This window comes from Ascaphus truei, unplaced genomic scaffold (assembly GCF_040206685.1).
Source record: "Ascaphus truei isolate aAscTru1 unplaced genomic scaffold, aAscTru1.hap1 HAP1_SCAFFOLD_623, whole genome shotgun sequence".
Lineage (NCBI taxonomy): Eukaryota > Metazoa > Chordata > Amphibia > Anura > Ascaphidae > Ascaphus > Ascaphus truei.
This window is the reverse complement of record NW_027456956.1, coordinates 29,748-43,545: the sequence shown is the minus strand read 5'-3', so window position 1 is coordinate 43,545 and position 13,798 is coordinate 29,748. Positions and strand designations below refer to the sequence as shown.

Below are 13,798 nucleotides of genomic sequence, written 5' to 3'. Positions count from 1 at the left end.
ATGTGGAGAACAAAGCCAAGTAATGTTGAAGTTACTCCTTTTACCATTTACTTGGTCAGTCTGTACTGTCTACTCTCCACACAGCTGCTAAGGATCTTCCATTTTAAATACTTTCACCTCCTATTCTGCACTGCTTTGCTGCCCATTATTCAGAGATGCGTTCCAGTCATGTTTAGCACTCTGAATCTCTCTGCAGTCATTGGTTCAGCACATCATGGGTAGAGCATGGCTACAGATACAGCAAGCTATTATTATTTTACCGGCTGATCACCCATAATATTGCATTAAAACATAGAATATCACTTAATTTCCAAAAGATTCAGTGATGCTGATAATGCAGAATCTCACAACATTTCCCATCATAATGCCATAATGCACAAGTGGGAGAAATAATCCTTGCTATATCTGTACATTGTGTGACGTATTACCTCAATGACCAATGAGAGCAAGTACATCTTCTGTATAGAGCGGCTGTGTTATGATGCAGTTATTGATCATCATTGACATAATCACAAGAATCTTATGCAAAGGGAAATTGTCCGCAGCGAAGTGAGATTTCAGCCCCCAAACGTCTGTAATATTAATGCAATGTCTTACTTTTGTTGCAGTGAACACTGAAGAGACGGATCTACTACAACACTGTACAGGATGAGCATACGCTACAAGCAGCAAAATGATCTTGCAGTTGACAGTATGTTGTTCTGGTAATGTGCACAATTATTATTTATGGGCTACACACCACAGTGCTGGACATATTCTGTTAACTTCAACTCTACTCCTAACATGGAGATGTCTTCCTGGTGTTACTGATTCAGTACATCATATGCACAGTGTGGTTATGATATGATGGATTGATTTAATGAACCCACCAACCAATGATGACATCTGCATCATCTTCTGTAAAGTGCAGCTACAGCATGATATTATCAGCATTTGGTGCGGTATAATCAGAGGTATCTATGTGCTTTTGTGCCTGTTTTAAGTCCTCCAGCTTAACGCCCCTACACCTCCCACTACACAGGCATACTTACTTATGCATACACTGACATCTGGCATACCTACACACACCCCAGGGCCACTTCCTTCCCCTGATGTCAGGGAGAGGATGGGCATGCAGAGTGCAGTAAGTCTCCACGTTACTCTGGCCAACAGTCTTGGCCTACCTCCAGCATCTGTCACCCACAACATCTGTTCCCTCCTTGTAAAGTGCTGAACTATCTCACCTGGGTCAGTGCTATAGCTGATCACAGTGCCCGATCAGGATGTCACTGTGACAGGCAGCAGTGCAGATTGACCGGTCAATCAATGCAGTGCCGCAACATATGCACTAAATGAGATTTCCGTGCCCCCAGTCAGGTTACTCCCTGGGCAGTGACCCTGCTCACACCCTCCCCTAGTTCCACCTCTGATCACAATTATCTCTCTTGGAGAGTGTAGCAAATTGGAGTTGGGGGAATCTCACCTCTGCCATGCATGGTCACAATCTGGGCACAGGACCCAAATAGTGGGCAATGTGGCACTTCTTACAGTAGAGAATAAGTAACTTTATTCTTTACTTGTGTATTAAGGACCTTATTTGCATTAAATTCAGTCCACATGGGACCAAGACTTTCTGGCTTACTGAACAAAGTGGAATTGTTTCGTAGAGGGTGGAGAATTGTATTTTATCTGAAATTACCCCCTCTGCACAAAATACAAACAATTATACCCATACAAGTACCTTGTGGAAGTTGTTGCCCTCTATCTTCCTGTGGTCTCTCCCTGTTTCTCACCGTGCCTCCTCCCATTTCCTTGCACCTCTGCGTCTCCGCATATATCCCTATACTCAGAGCCGGCTCCGGTCAGTGACATGGGATGCCCAAATATGAGCATACCCATATATGGGCATCCATGCCACTGACCGGAGCCCGCTCTGTTGCGGATATGGAGAGAGACTGGGAGATTTACATCCCCTTATAATTCATATGGTGCATAGTACCGGCACGTATTGTTTTACCGGTACTGTGTACCTTCTTACTTTCACACTGGTACAGTATGTGCTGCAGTGGGACTGAGAGGGATATATTGGTAACACATAGTCATTGGTGGGGGAATTCAATCCATTTTGAAAATAGTAATGCATTGTTTTTTACTTTTTTTTTGCAGTAATGAAGAATGAAAAAGTTCTGTTAAAATTGAATTGGACGTGAACTGGATTCAGCATTTCATCATCAACTCTGCACCAGTGTGAATTGACGTTCTTTAATGTTCTGACAAGGTACATGCAACATCTCTTCCTCTACCCCTACACCACCCTCTGCCTCTTGCCTCTCTCTCCACCTCCCTGCTAAGCGTATTAACCCATCTAATGTAATCCACATTCCTTGTCTCACTTTACTCTTCCCTTCTCACGTGCCCTCTGGAATGTCTGCTCTACGACTAACATGGTCTATTTGTACATGACCTCTTCTGCTCTCATCATCCACCACTTCTCATTCCCCTCACCCCTGTCCTACTCGATACCTCAGCTTAATTGAACTCTCTCCTCTGACATCTACCCTTATCTCTAACCTCTCCTCACTTTCTGCTTAAACTAACTATCTTGTTAACTCTTACAATGCTATCATCTCCTCCTCCCTCCTCCTCCATCATCTATATGCCCCTTCTAGGCTCTGACACACTCATCCCTCTAAGGCCGTGATTATCATGGGCACACGCTTGGTCGTCCACAGTGCGTGCGAGCGATGCAGGGCCTCCCCGTCGCCTCGGACCTCAGTGCGGGGATTGCTGGAGCGACAGGCATGCGCTAACTTTGCCTTCTGTTGTGTGCTTACTATAGACGCAGCCTAAACCATGCATTGGTTTAATTCACAAGCACGCTCTCATCACACTTCATCACATCACACTGCTGCTCTTAACACCTATGGAGGAAATCTCACAGTCTGATTTTCTACACTAAACCTTTGTCCTGTTCTGTAAAACTCTGCTCCTTTTTTTAAGGTCAAACACTACTTTTTCCTCACTCATCAACACTCCAATTTCATTCACACTGTCTTCTATGTATTTGAGTCCCACCACTGACTTTCTCCTCCCACTTAACATCCATCCTTTATTTCTCCTCAAGCCTTTGCTCACTTGAGGCAAGGTGGATGCCATCCACAAGTAGATTCGTTCTCTCCCTTCCCCCTCTCTCTTTTTCTATCTAGATCTCATTGCACTCTTGACTCCTTTTCTCCTGTCACAAAGCTGGAACCTGATCTTCTCTTCTCCCTCTACCACATGCCCTCTCAATCCTATATTCTCACTCTCACCCACATCTTCAATTCCTCCATATCCTTTGGCTCTTTCAACTCTTCCTTTTAAGCATGCAGTGGTCACCCCTATTCTCAAAAATAACCTTGACCTTGTGTGAATTTCTAACTATCGCCCTGTATCCGTCCTACCATTTGCCTCCTAATTGCTAGAACGTCTTGTGATCTCCCATTTGATCAACATTCTTAAATCACATGCTCCTCTGGGCCCTTCACAATCTGCCTTTCCCAATGTAACCAATTATGTACATAAAGAAAATTCCCAAGGTCCATTTTACTTACTAATCCTGCTTGATCTCTCTTCTGCTTTTGATACTGTCAATCACTCTTCTCATTCATATTCTAAACTCTTTCTTCGTATCCGCAGCAAACTTATATCCTGGTTTTCATCATACTTCTCCATCACACATTCTCCATCTCTGTTGCTAACGTGTCTTTGTCTCCTGTTGTTTTGTCTGTTGGTATACCTCAGGACTCTGTTCTGGGACCTCTCTCACTACATACTATCACTAGTTGACCTTATCAACTATTTTGGCCCTTGATATCATCTCTATGCAGATGATACACACACCTATCCACCCTACCGTCACTCCTGCCATTTAGTTCCTAGTTTCGGGTCGCCTCCTGGCTATATCCTCCATGGATGACACTCTTCTGCCTTAAACCTAATGTCTAAAACTGAGCTCCTCATATTTCCCCCTAAATCTGGCCTAATATCACCTTTCTCCATCGCAGTAAACAGTACTACCATCATCCTGTCATGAAAGCACATTGCCTAGGAGTAACATTTGACTCTTCCCTTTCCATCTTCATTCACGACACTGGCTAAAGTTTGTCGATTCTTTCTCTGTAATATTTCCAAGATTTGCCCTTTTCTCTGTCAATCTACTGCTAAAACGCCAATGCATGCCCTTATCGTATGGGTTAACATACTGCTAACAGGGCTCCCTGCTTCACAACTTTCTCATTTGCAATCTATCCAAAACTCTGCTGCTTGAATAATTTCCCTTTCTCCCACAACAGTATCTGCTCATCTCCTCCTCCTCCTTAAATCCCTCTCCTTGCTTCCCATCAAGTTTCAGATCACCTACAAAGTTCTCCTCCTTACCTTTTTGTTAAGGTTCTCTATTAGTGGTGTACCGAGTACCCGGCGTTACCCGACACATTTCCAGCTACCCGGACATTACTCGAAACCGGCCACTGAGAAGTGGACTTGGCCGGGTAATACCCGGCGTCGGGTAATGTCAGGGCAGCTGGAAATAATCTTTTATACTTACCTTTCCTAAGACATCTAGGATCAGCAGCAGCAGTCCTCTGATGTTGGCAGCATCAGAGGTGTCTTCACCTGGCGGGGGGAGCTGCAGGAATCACTTCCACAGCACCGAAGCAGGTAAGCTGTGTCTGTGAGCCTGCAGCTCCCCCGCCGGCTGAAGACACCACAGATGCTGCCACCGTCACAGGACTGCTGCTGATCCTAGATGTCACCGCCACCCGGAAGGTAAGTGCCAAACCGTGTACCCGACCGGGTAGAACCTTTCATTTTGGCCGGGTACCCGTTACCCATTTTTTTATAGTTGAGGACCCAGTCCAACACTATTCTCTATTCATCTGCTCCTTCCTACATATCATCTTTGGTCTCGTTATGCCCTTCCTCGTCTCCTAAGCTCTACTAATAACTGTCTCCATTATACTTCTTACACCTCTACTGCGCACTCGCTCTCTTGCCTGAAACCCTTTCCCATCAATTTACCTGTGAAACTCACACACACTCAGTATATGCCAACATACCCTCTTCCACCCACATTTAAGATCAACCTTAAAATTCACAACTTAAATGAAGCATTTCAATAGCTTTTACTCGTTGCTACTGTCACTCATTCAGTCACTAACTATTGTTCCCAAGAAGTGCTTTATACTACAAGTACCCACCATTAAGGACAAGCATTGTCATCTACTGCACTTGTTCCCCCACCTGTTGTCTCTCTGTAAGTCTCCTTACATTTCTCTTAGATTGTAAACTACCCAGGACAGGGATTTACTTTCCTATTGTCTGTTTTTGTTTGTTGAACTTATTGTATAATAATTTCCTGTACTTTTTGGTCTCTCTTGTAAAGCGCTGAGTACACAATGGGTGGTATATAAATAGAGATATATGCAGAGTCTAGAGACAAGGCACACGTGTATAGGTAGCTACAGTTTATCCGGGACCGTATGCATCCTTGAAGTGCCTGTCCCAGTTATTTTCTATTGATTGCAATGTAGGAGTGTCTGTCCTGTCTTATTTTTTTTATTATTATTATCATTATTATTATTATATATACAAAGATATATACAAAGATTGTTTCCTGTCGTTAGCATGACATTGTGTGACACAGTGTGATGTCATTGATTCAGTAGATTGTGTGCAGACCGGGACTGCAGTACAGTTTCACTGACATGAATAACTTGTGTGGTAGAAGCTCTAGAAGGAGCACAGCTGTGGGAGGGAGGTGGATTTGCTTTGTATCACATGGTTTGGAGCAAGGTTCATTGTATGTATCGTCAATAATAATTATAATAATAATAATGCAATGCTTAACTTTTTTATTTCAAGAGGAAAGACTGCAGAACAGAAGTGAATATTGAAGCCATGTGTTCATTTTCTTGCAAAATAGAAAATTGAAGGACAGTTGAAGAGGAGGAAAATGACTACACAGAGACAGATAAGCAATGTGTATATTTCTCATTTAGTATTTGTCGTTTTATTGACTCCAAAAAATCCGGCTGCTAAGGGTTTCGCATTGGACATATTCACCTCTACTCCACCCCTTCCTGTGATCTGTACCATGCAGATTTTTGTTGATTCAATACATCATGAATAGAGTGTGGCTACAGTATGAAGTACTGACCCAAGGACCACATCTACTACCATTCATAACAAGAACATGTGCAGTAGCGCACTGCTGCAGTTCTATGTTATTGCTATGAAAGGTTGAGGTGGTGCAATCATATGAATCTTGAGTGGGAGGGATCCTGTTTGCATCATTTAATTTGATCTAGGCCAGTAGAGTATATAACTCTCAGTACAGGTTACATATGGCATCAGTATTAGTGATTTAAAGAACAGAAAAACAGGAGTGGAGAACAAAACCAAGTAATGTTGAAGTTACTACTTTTTACTATTTACTTGGTCAGTCTGTACTGTCTACTCCCCACACAGCTGCTAAGGGTTTCCATTTGAGATACATTCACCTTCTACTCTGCACTACTGTGCTACCCTCTATTCAGAGATGAGTTCAAGTCATGTTTACCACTCTAAATCGCTCTGCAGTCATTGATTCAGCACATCATGGGTAGAGCATGGCTATAGATACAGCAAGCTTTATTTTACCCTAATATTGCATTAAAAAATAGAATATCACTCAGTTTCCTACAGATTTACTGATGCTGATAATGCAGAATCTCACCCTCCCATCATAATACACCAGAGGAAGAAATAATCCTTGCTATATATGTACATTGTGTGACATATTGCCTCCATGACCATTGATGGCAAATACATATTCTGTATAGAGCAGCTGTGTTATGATGTAGTTGTTATTGATCATCATTGAGATATAATCACAAGAATCTTATGCAAAGGGAAACTGTCATTAGCATAGTGGGATTTCAGCCCCCAAACTTCTGTAATATTAATGCAATGTCTTACTTTTATTGCAGTGAACACCGAAGAGACGGATCTACTACAACACTGCACAGGACAAGAGTATACACTACAAGCAGCAAAATGATCATGCAGTTGACAATATGTTGTTCTGGTAATGTGCACAATTATTATGTATGGGCTCCACACCACAGTGCTGGACATATTTTGTTAACTTCAACACTACCCCTACCATGGAGATGTCTTCCTGTGATTGGTGTTACTGATTCAGTACATCATATGCACAGTGTGGCTATTATATGATGGATTGATTTAATGAACCCACCAAACACTGATGACATCTGTATCATCTTCTGTAAAGTGCATCTACAGCAGGATATTATCAGCATTTGGGGTGATATAATCAGAGGCATCTATGTGCTTTTGTGCTGGGTAAAGTCCTCCAGCTGAACCGCCCCCCGCCCCCCACCCCCCTACACCTCCTGCCACACAGGCAAACTTACTTACACACACAGCACACTTACTTATGCACACTGACACTTGGCATACCTACACACACACACCCCACAGCCACTGGCATGCATGCAGAGTCCTGGGCATGCAGGATGGGCATGCAGAGTACAGAATATCTCCACCTTGCTCTGGCCCGTACTCTTGGCCTACCCCCAGCATCTGTCACCCACAACCTCTGTTCCCTCCCTGTAAATTGCTGCACTAACACACCTTGGTCAGCGCTGCAACCGATCACAGCACCGGATCATGTCACTGTGATAGGAAGCAGTGCTAATTGACCGGTCAATCAATGCCACGTGGCAACATACGCACCAAAAGAGATTTCCATGCCCCCTGACAGGCTACTCCCTGGGCAGTGACCCTGCTCATCTTCCACCTCTGATCACAATATTCTCTCTTGGAGAGTGTAGCAAATTGGAGTTGGGGGAATTTCACCTCTGCAGTGCATGTAGAGTCCTGTATGCAGAGTACAGAAAGTCTCCACCTTAGTCTGGCCCGTACTCTTGGCCTACCCACAGCATCTGTCACCCACAAATAATACATACACTAATACTCCCCACAATACACACTTTAATACCTCCTCAATAATAATCTCCCCAATAATATTATAGTCTTAAACACAATATACACAATACCCCCTAACACAAGATACCCAATCTAACACTCTCCTCTGCACCTCAACATAATATACACACTATAATACCCTACACACAATATAATACTCCCACACACACACACAATATACACACTATCCTCCTACCACCATAAAACACAACCAATAATACACACACACTTTGTGGATGTTGGGACCAGCTCCTTGCATGCACCAGTGAAAGAGAGAGGCCTGCCATCCGTGCCTCCCTCCGTTTCCCATCTTCTCCCTGTCTCCCTCCCTTTCTTTGCATCTCCCTGCATCTTTGCGTATACCCAGTCAGTGACGGCTCCGGTCACGTGATGCCTTAATATGGGCTTATCCATATATCTGTTGCAGAGATGGAGAGAGACCTGGAGATTTTACATTTCCTTATAATTCATATTGGTACTTAGTACGGGCACTTATTGTTTTATCAGTACTGGGTACCTGACCGTACTGGCCTACGAGTGAGAAGGCAATATTGGCATCACACAGTTACTGTTGAATATGTCATTCAATCCATTTTGAAAATAGTAATGCAATGTGGTTTTGTTTTGTTTGCTTTTTGCAGTAATGAAGAATGAAAAAGTTATATTAAAATTAAATTGGAGGGGAACTGGATTCAGCATTTCTTCATGAACTCTGCACTTGTGAGCATTGACCTTCTTGAGTGCCCTGACAGGTACACGCAACTTTAAGACTATAATCTTCATCAACTGCTGTGCAAGCTTTCGTGCTATACCTCCCCCTCCGGTTTTGATTTATACATTTGCTCTCTCAATTCATGTCCTCTAATATCTGGAGGCTCTCTCCTAGCATTTCTCTCTACCACAGCACGTCATCCCAATGTAACCTCTCTCTTGTTCTTTCTGTTTACTGTTTCCTCACTCCTCTGTAAAACTTTTCTAATTTCTCTAACTTCCACACTCCTGCTTTTATCCACATGTTCTATACACTTTCCTTCCCCTACCTTTGCATGTGTCTACACAAAGCACCATTTGTACAGACCTCTATTGCAGCTATTTCTGCACTGCTCAATGAAATGCACTCCTGCACATCCTATTCTCTTCCACCTTCCCTCATTCTCTACGCCCCCCTCTCAAAGCCCCCTCTCTCTATGTCTCCTCTCTCTACGCCTATCTGTCTCATTCTCTTGACGCCCTTCTCTCTCTACATATCCCTATCTCTGTCTCTCTCTACACCTATCTCTGTGTATCCTTCTATGCTCGCTGATGTTGGGGGATATCTCTTATAATCTTGGACCGGCTCATATACACATCAGGCCTCCCTACTAAGAGTGTTAACCTATCTAATGTAATCCACATTCCTTTCCTTACTTTTCTCTTCCCTTCTCCTGTGCCCTCTGGAATGTCCACTCTTACTAACAAGGCTCTAGTTGTACATAACCTCTTCTGCTCTCATCAGTCACAATCAGTCATTCCCCTCACCGCATCTTACCTGTCCCACTGATTTGCCTCTGCTTAATTAAACTCTCCTCTGACATCTACTCTAACCTCTCTTCTCTCTTCTCTCTCTTTCTTTCTGCTTAAACTAACAATCTTATTAACTCTTACAATGCTATCCTCCTATCTATATGCCCCCTATAGGCTCTGACACACTCATCCCTCTAACCCACACCTTTGGCTAAATTCCCAAACACACTCATCACACTTCCACTCGCTGTTCTTAATACCTACGGAGGAAATCTCACACTTTGTTTGATTTTTCTACAGTAAAAATGTCTCCTGTCCTGTATAAAGCTGCTCTCTAGGGCTAAATACACTACTTTTTTCCACACTCATCAACACTCAAATTTAATTTACGCTGTTTTTTTTCTCTGTATTTGACTCCCTCCACTGACCTTCTCCTCCCACTTGCCATCCTTCCTTCACTTCTCCTCAAGCATTTGACTACTTCAGAGGCAAGGTGGATGCCACCCAAAAGGAGATTCCTTCTGTCCCTTCCCCCTTCTCTCCTTCTACCCAAATCTCCTTCTGCACTTGACTCCTTTTCTTCTCTTACAGAGCTGGAAGCTAATCATCTTCTATTCTCCCTCTACCACATGCCCTCTAGATCGTATCCCCTCACACCTTACTGCATCTCTTAGTCCCCACTCTCACCCACATCTTCAATTTCTCCCTATTCTCTGGATTTTTGCCCTCTTACTTTAAGCCTGTAGCGGTCACCCTTTTGTCAGAAACAAACTACACCCTATGTGCCTTACTAACTACCGCTCTGTATCCCTCATGCTGTTTGCCTTCTAATTGCTAGTGTCAACATTCTTAAATCACATGCCCTCCTGGATCCTTTACAACCTGCCTTTCGTACAGCACGTTCTACAGACTGTGCTTAAAGCTAATTCCCAAGGTTTTTCCCTACTAATCCTACTTGATCTATCGGCTGCGTTTGATGCTCTCAATCACTCTCCTCCTTCATATTCTAAACTCTCTCTTGGTATCAGTAACAAAGTTCTATCCTGGTTTTCATCATAACTTTCCTGTCACACATTCTCCATCTCTGTTGCTAACATGTCTTCGTCTTCTATTGATCTGTCTGTGGGTATACATCAGGGCTCTGTTCTGAGATCTCTCTTTCTCTCTACATACTATCATTTGGTGACTTCATCAATGCTTTTGGCCTTAGATATAATCTCTATGCGGATGATACACACACAAATCTATCCACCCCTGTTCTCACTCCTGCAATCCAGTCCCTACTCTTGGGTTGTCTCCTGGCTATATGCTCATGGATGGCACTCCACTGCCTTAAACTTAATGTCTAACACTGGGCTCATATTATCCCCTTTCTCCATCACAGTAAACAGTACTACCATCTATCTTGTCATCAAACATGTTGCATAGGAGTAACATTTGGCTCTTCAATTCCATCTCCATTCACATGCACGGCTATGGGTAAAATGTGTTGCCTCTTTCTCTGTAATATTGCCAAGATCTTCCCTTTCCCCTCTCAACCTACTGCTAAAACTCCAATGTATACTGTTATCCTATAGGTTATTTTAACATACTACTAACAGGCCTCCATGCTTCACAACTTTCTCCTATGCAAAACTCTGCTGCTTGAATTATCTCACTTTCTCCCACAACAGTCTCTGCTCATCTCCTTAAATCCCTGTCCTGGCATCCCATCAAGTTTTTGTATCACCTACAAAGTTCTCCTCCTTACCTTTTTGTTAAGGCTCTCCATTAATCTGCTCCTTCTTGCATATCATCTTTGATCTCTCGTTATGCCCTTGCTTGTCTCTTGCACTATAACCATAACTGTCTCCTGTAAACTTCTTTCACCTCTACTGTTCTCTCACTTGCCTGAAACCATTTTCCATCACTGCACCGTACATGTGAAACTTCCTCACACTCAGTATATGCCAACATAACCTCTTCCACCCACATGTAAGACCAATCTTAAAATTCACGACTTAAATCAAGCATTTAAAAAACTTTGACTCGTGGCTACTGTCCCACACCCACAGTCACTGCTAACAACTATTGTTCCCAAGATGTGCTTTCTACTAATTGTACCCACCATTAAGGACAAGCATTGTCATCTACTGCACTTCTTCCCCCAACTGCTGCCTCTCTTTAAGTCTTCTAACATTTCTATTAGATTGTAAAGTTCCCAGGGCAAGGATTTACTTTCCTATAATCTGTTTTTATTTGTCGCACTTATTTTTTAATTATTTTTCCCCTCTCCCCTAATGATATACATATAGGTTTTCCTGTCATTTGCATGACAGAGTTATTATGGTTAACTATTGCATCATGTAGACTGCCTTTTCAGTGTGATGTAATTGATTCAGTACTTTGTGTGCAGACTGTGACTGCAGTACAGTGTCACGAACATTAATGACTTGTGTGGTAGAAGCTCTAGAAGGAACACAGCTATGGGAGGGAGGTGGATTTACTTTGGATCACATGGTTTGGCGCAAGGTTCATTATATGTATGATCATAACCATGCAATGCTTAACTTTTATTTCAGGAGGGAAGAACAGTGAATATTGAAGCCATGTGTTTCTTTTCTGTCAGAAGAGAAATTTTGAAAGACAGTTGAAGAGGAGGAAAATGACTACACAGAGACAGATAAGCAATGTGTATATTTCTCATTTAGTATTTGTCGTTTTGTTGACTCCACACAATCCAGCTGCTAAGGGTTTCGCATTGGACATATTCCCCTCTACTCTACCCTTCCTGTGATCTGTACCATGCAGGTTTTTGTTGATTCAATACATCATGAGTAGAGTGTGGCTGCTGTATGAAGTATTGACCCAAGGACCACATCTACTACCATTCATAACAAGAACATGTGCAGTAGCGCACTGCTGTAGTTCTATGTGTTTTATTAAAGGTTGAAGTGGTGCAATCATATGAATCTGGAGTGGGATGAATCCTGTTTGCATCATATGGTTTCATCTAGGCCAGTAGAGTATATCTCTCAGTACAGGTTACACATGGCATCAGTAGTAGTGATTTAAAGAACAGAAAAAACAAGAGAAACTTCAATGTTGATAACAAAGCCAAGTAATGTTGAAGATACTCCTTTAACTATTTATTTGATCAGTCTGTACTGTCTACTCCCCACACAGCTACTAAGTCTTCCATTTGAGATACATTCACCTCCTACTCTGCACTGCTGTTCTGTCCTCTATTCAGAGATGAGTTCCAGTCATGTTTACCACTCTGAATCACTCTGCAGTCATTGATTCAGCACATCATGGGTAGAGCATGGCTACAGATACAGTAAGCTTTATTTTACCGGCTGATCATCCATAATATTGCATTAAAACATAGAATATTACTCAGTTTCCAAAAGATTCAGTGATGCTAATAATGCAGAATCTTACAACACATCCCATCATAATGCACCAGAGGAAGAAATAATCCTTGCTACACTACCGACACGTTTTATTGAAGCACGGCTAGCACCGCAAGCCGGGGGATGCCCCGGCGTGCTAGCCGCACTCCCTCAGCGTGCCGCGCATCACCGATGCACGGTCACGCGTCATCGGGTGCCTGCGCCCCCTGCACGCGCGTCCAGGGCTCCCCGAGGGAGCACTGGTGTCCCGCGATGTGGGGGACAGCGGCAGGGGGTTCCGGGGGACCCGACGGACCCGGCAGCGGAAGGGAGAAAGCCCCGATCGGAGGGCGCTCCTCCGCTGCTTCGGCGTGCGCCCGGCACCCTCCGGCGCACGCCAGGTTACTGCTGCGGCCAAGAACGGGCAAATGCTCGAATAAACTCGGCCGCAGCAGTATATCTGTACATTGTGTGACGTTTGGCCTCCATGACCATTGATAGCAAATACATATTTTGTATTGAGCGGCTGTGTTATGATGTAGTTGTTATTGATCATCATTGAGATATAATCACAAGAATCTTATGCAAAGGGAAAATGTCTGCAGCATAGTGGGATTTCAGCTCCCAAACTTCTGTAATATTAATGCAATGTCTTACTTTTATTGCAGTGAACACTGAAGAGACGGATCTACGACAACACTGCACAGGACAAGAGCAAACACTACAAGCAGCAAAATGATCTTGCAGTTGCAAGTATGTTCTGTAATGTGCACAATTATTATTTATGGGCTACACACCACAGTGCTGGACATATTCTGTTAACTTCTACCCCTACCATGGAGATGTCTTCCTGTGATTGATTCAGTACATCATATGCACAGTGTGGCTATGATATGATGGATGGATTTAAT

The 13,798-nt window shown here is 43.2% G+C and overlaps 2 long non-coding RNA genes across 2 annotated transcripts; both read left to right on the top strand.

Annotated features, from left to right (window-relative positions):
- Positions 1-608: 608 nt before the first annotated feature.
- LOC142485697 (uncharacterized) lies at positions 609-5,995 on the top strand. The gene is made up of 3 exons (XR_012798686.1): positions 609-704; positions 2,146-2,257; positions 5,884-5,995. It is a non-coding gene; the product is annotated as an uncharacterized LOC142485697 (long non-coding RNA).
- A 994-nt stretch (positions 5,996-6,989) lies between these two features.
- Positions 6,990-12,225, top strand: LOC142485702 (uncharacterized). The gene is made up of 3 exons (XR_012798690.1): positions 6,990-7,087; positions 8,652-8,762; positions 12,075-12,225. It is a non-coding gene; the product is annotated as an uncharacterized LOC142485702 (long non-coding RNA).
- The last annotated feature ends 1,573 nt before the right edge of the window (positions 12,226-13,798 follow it).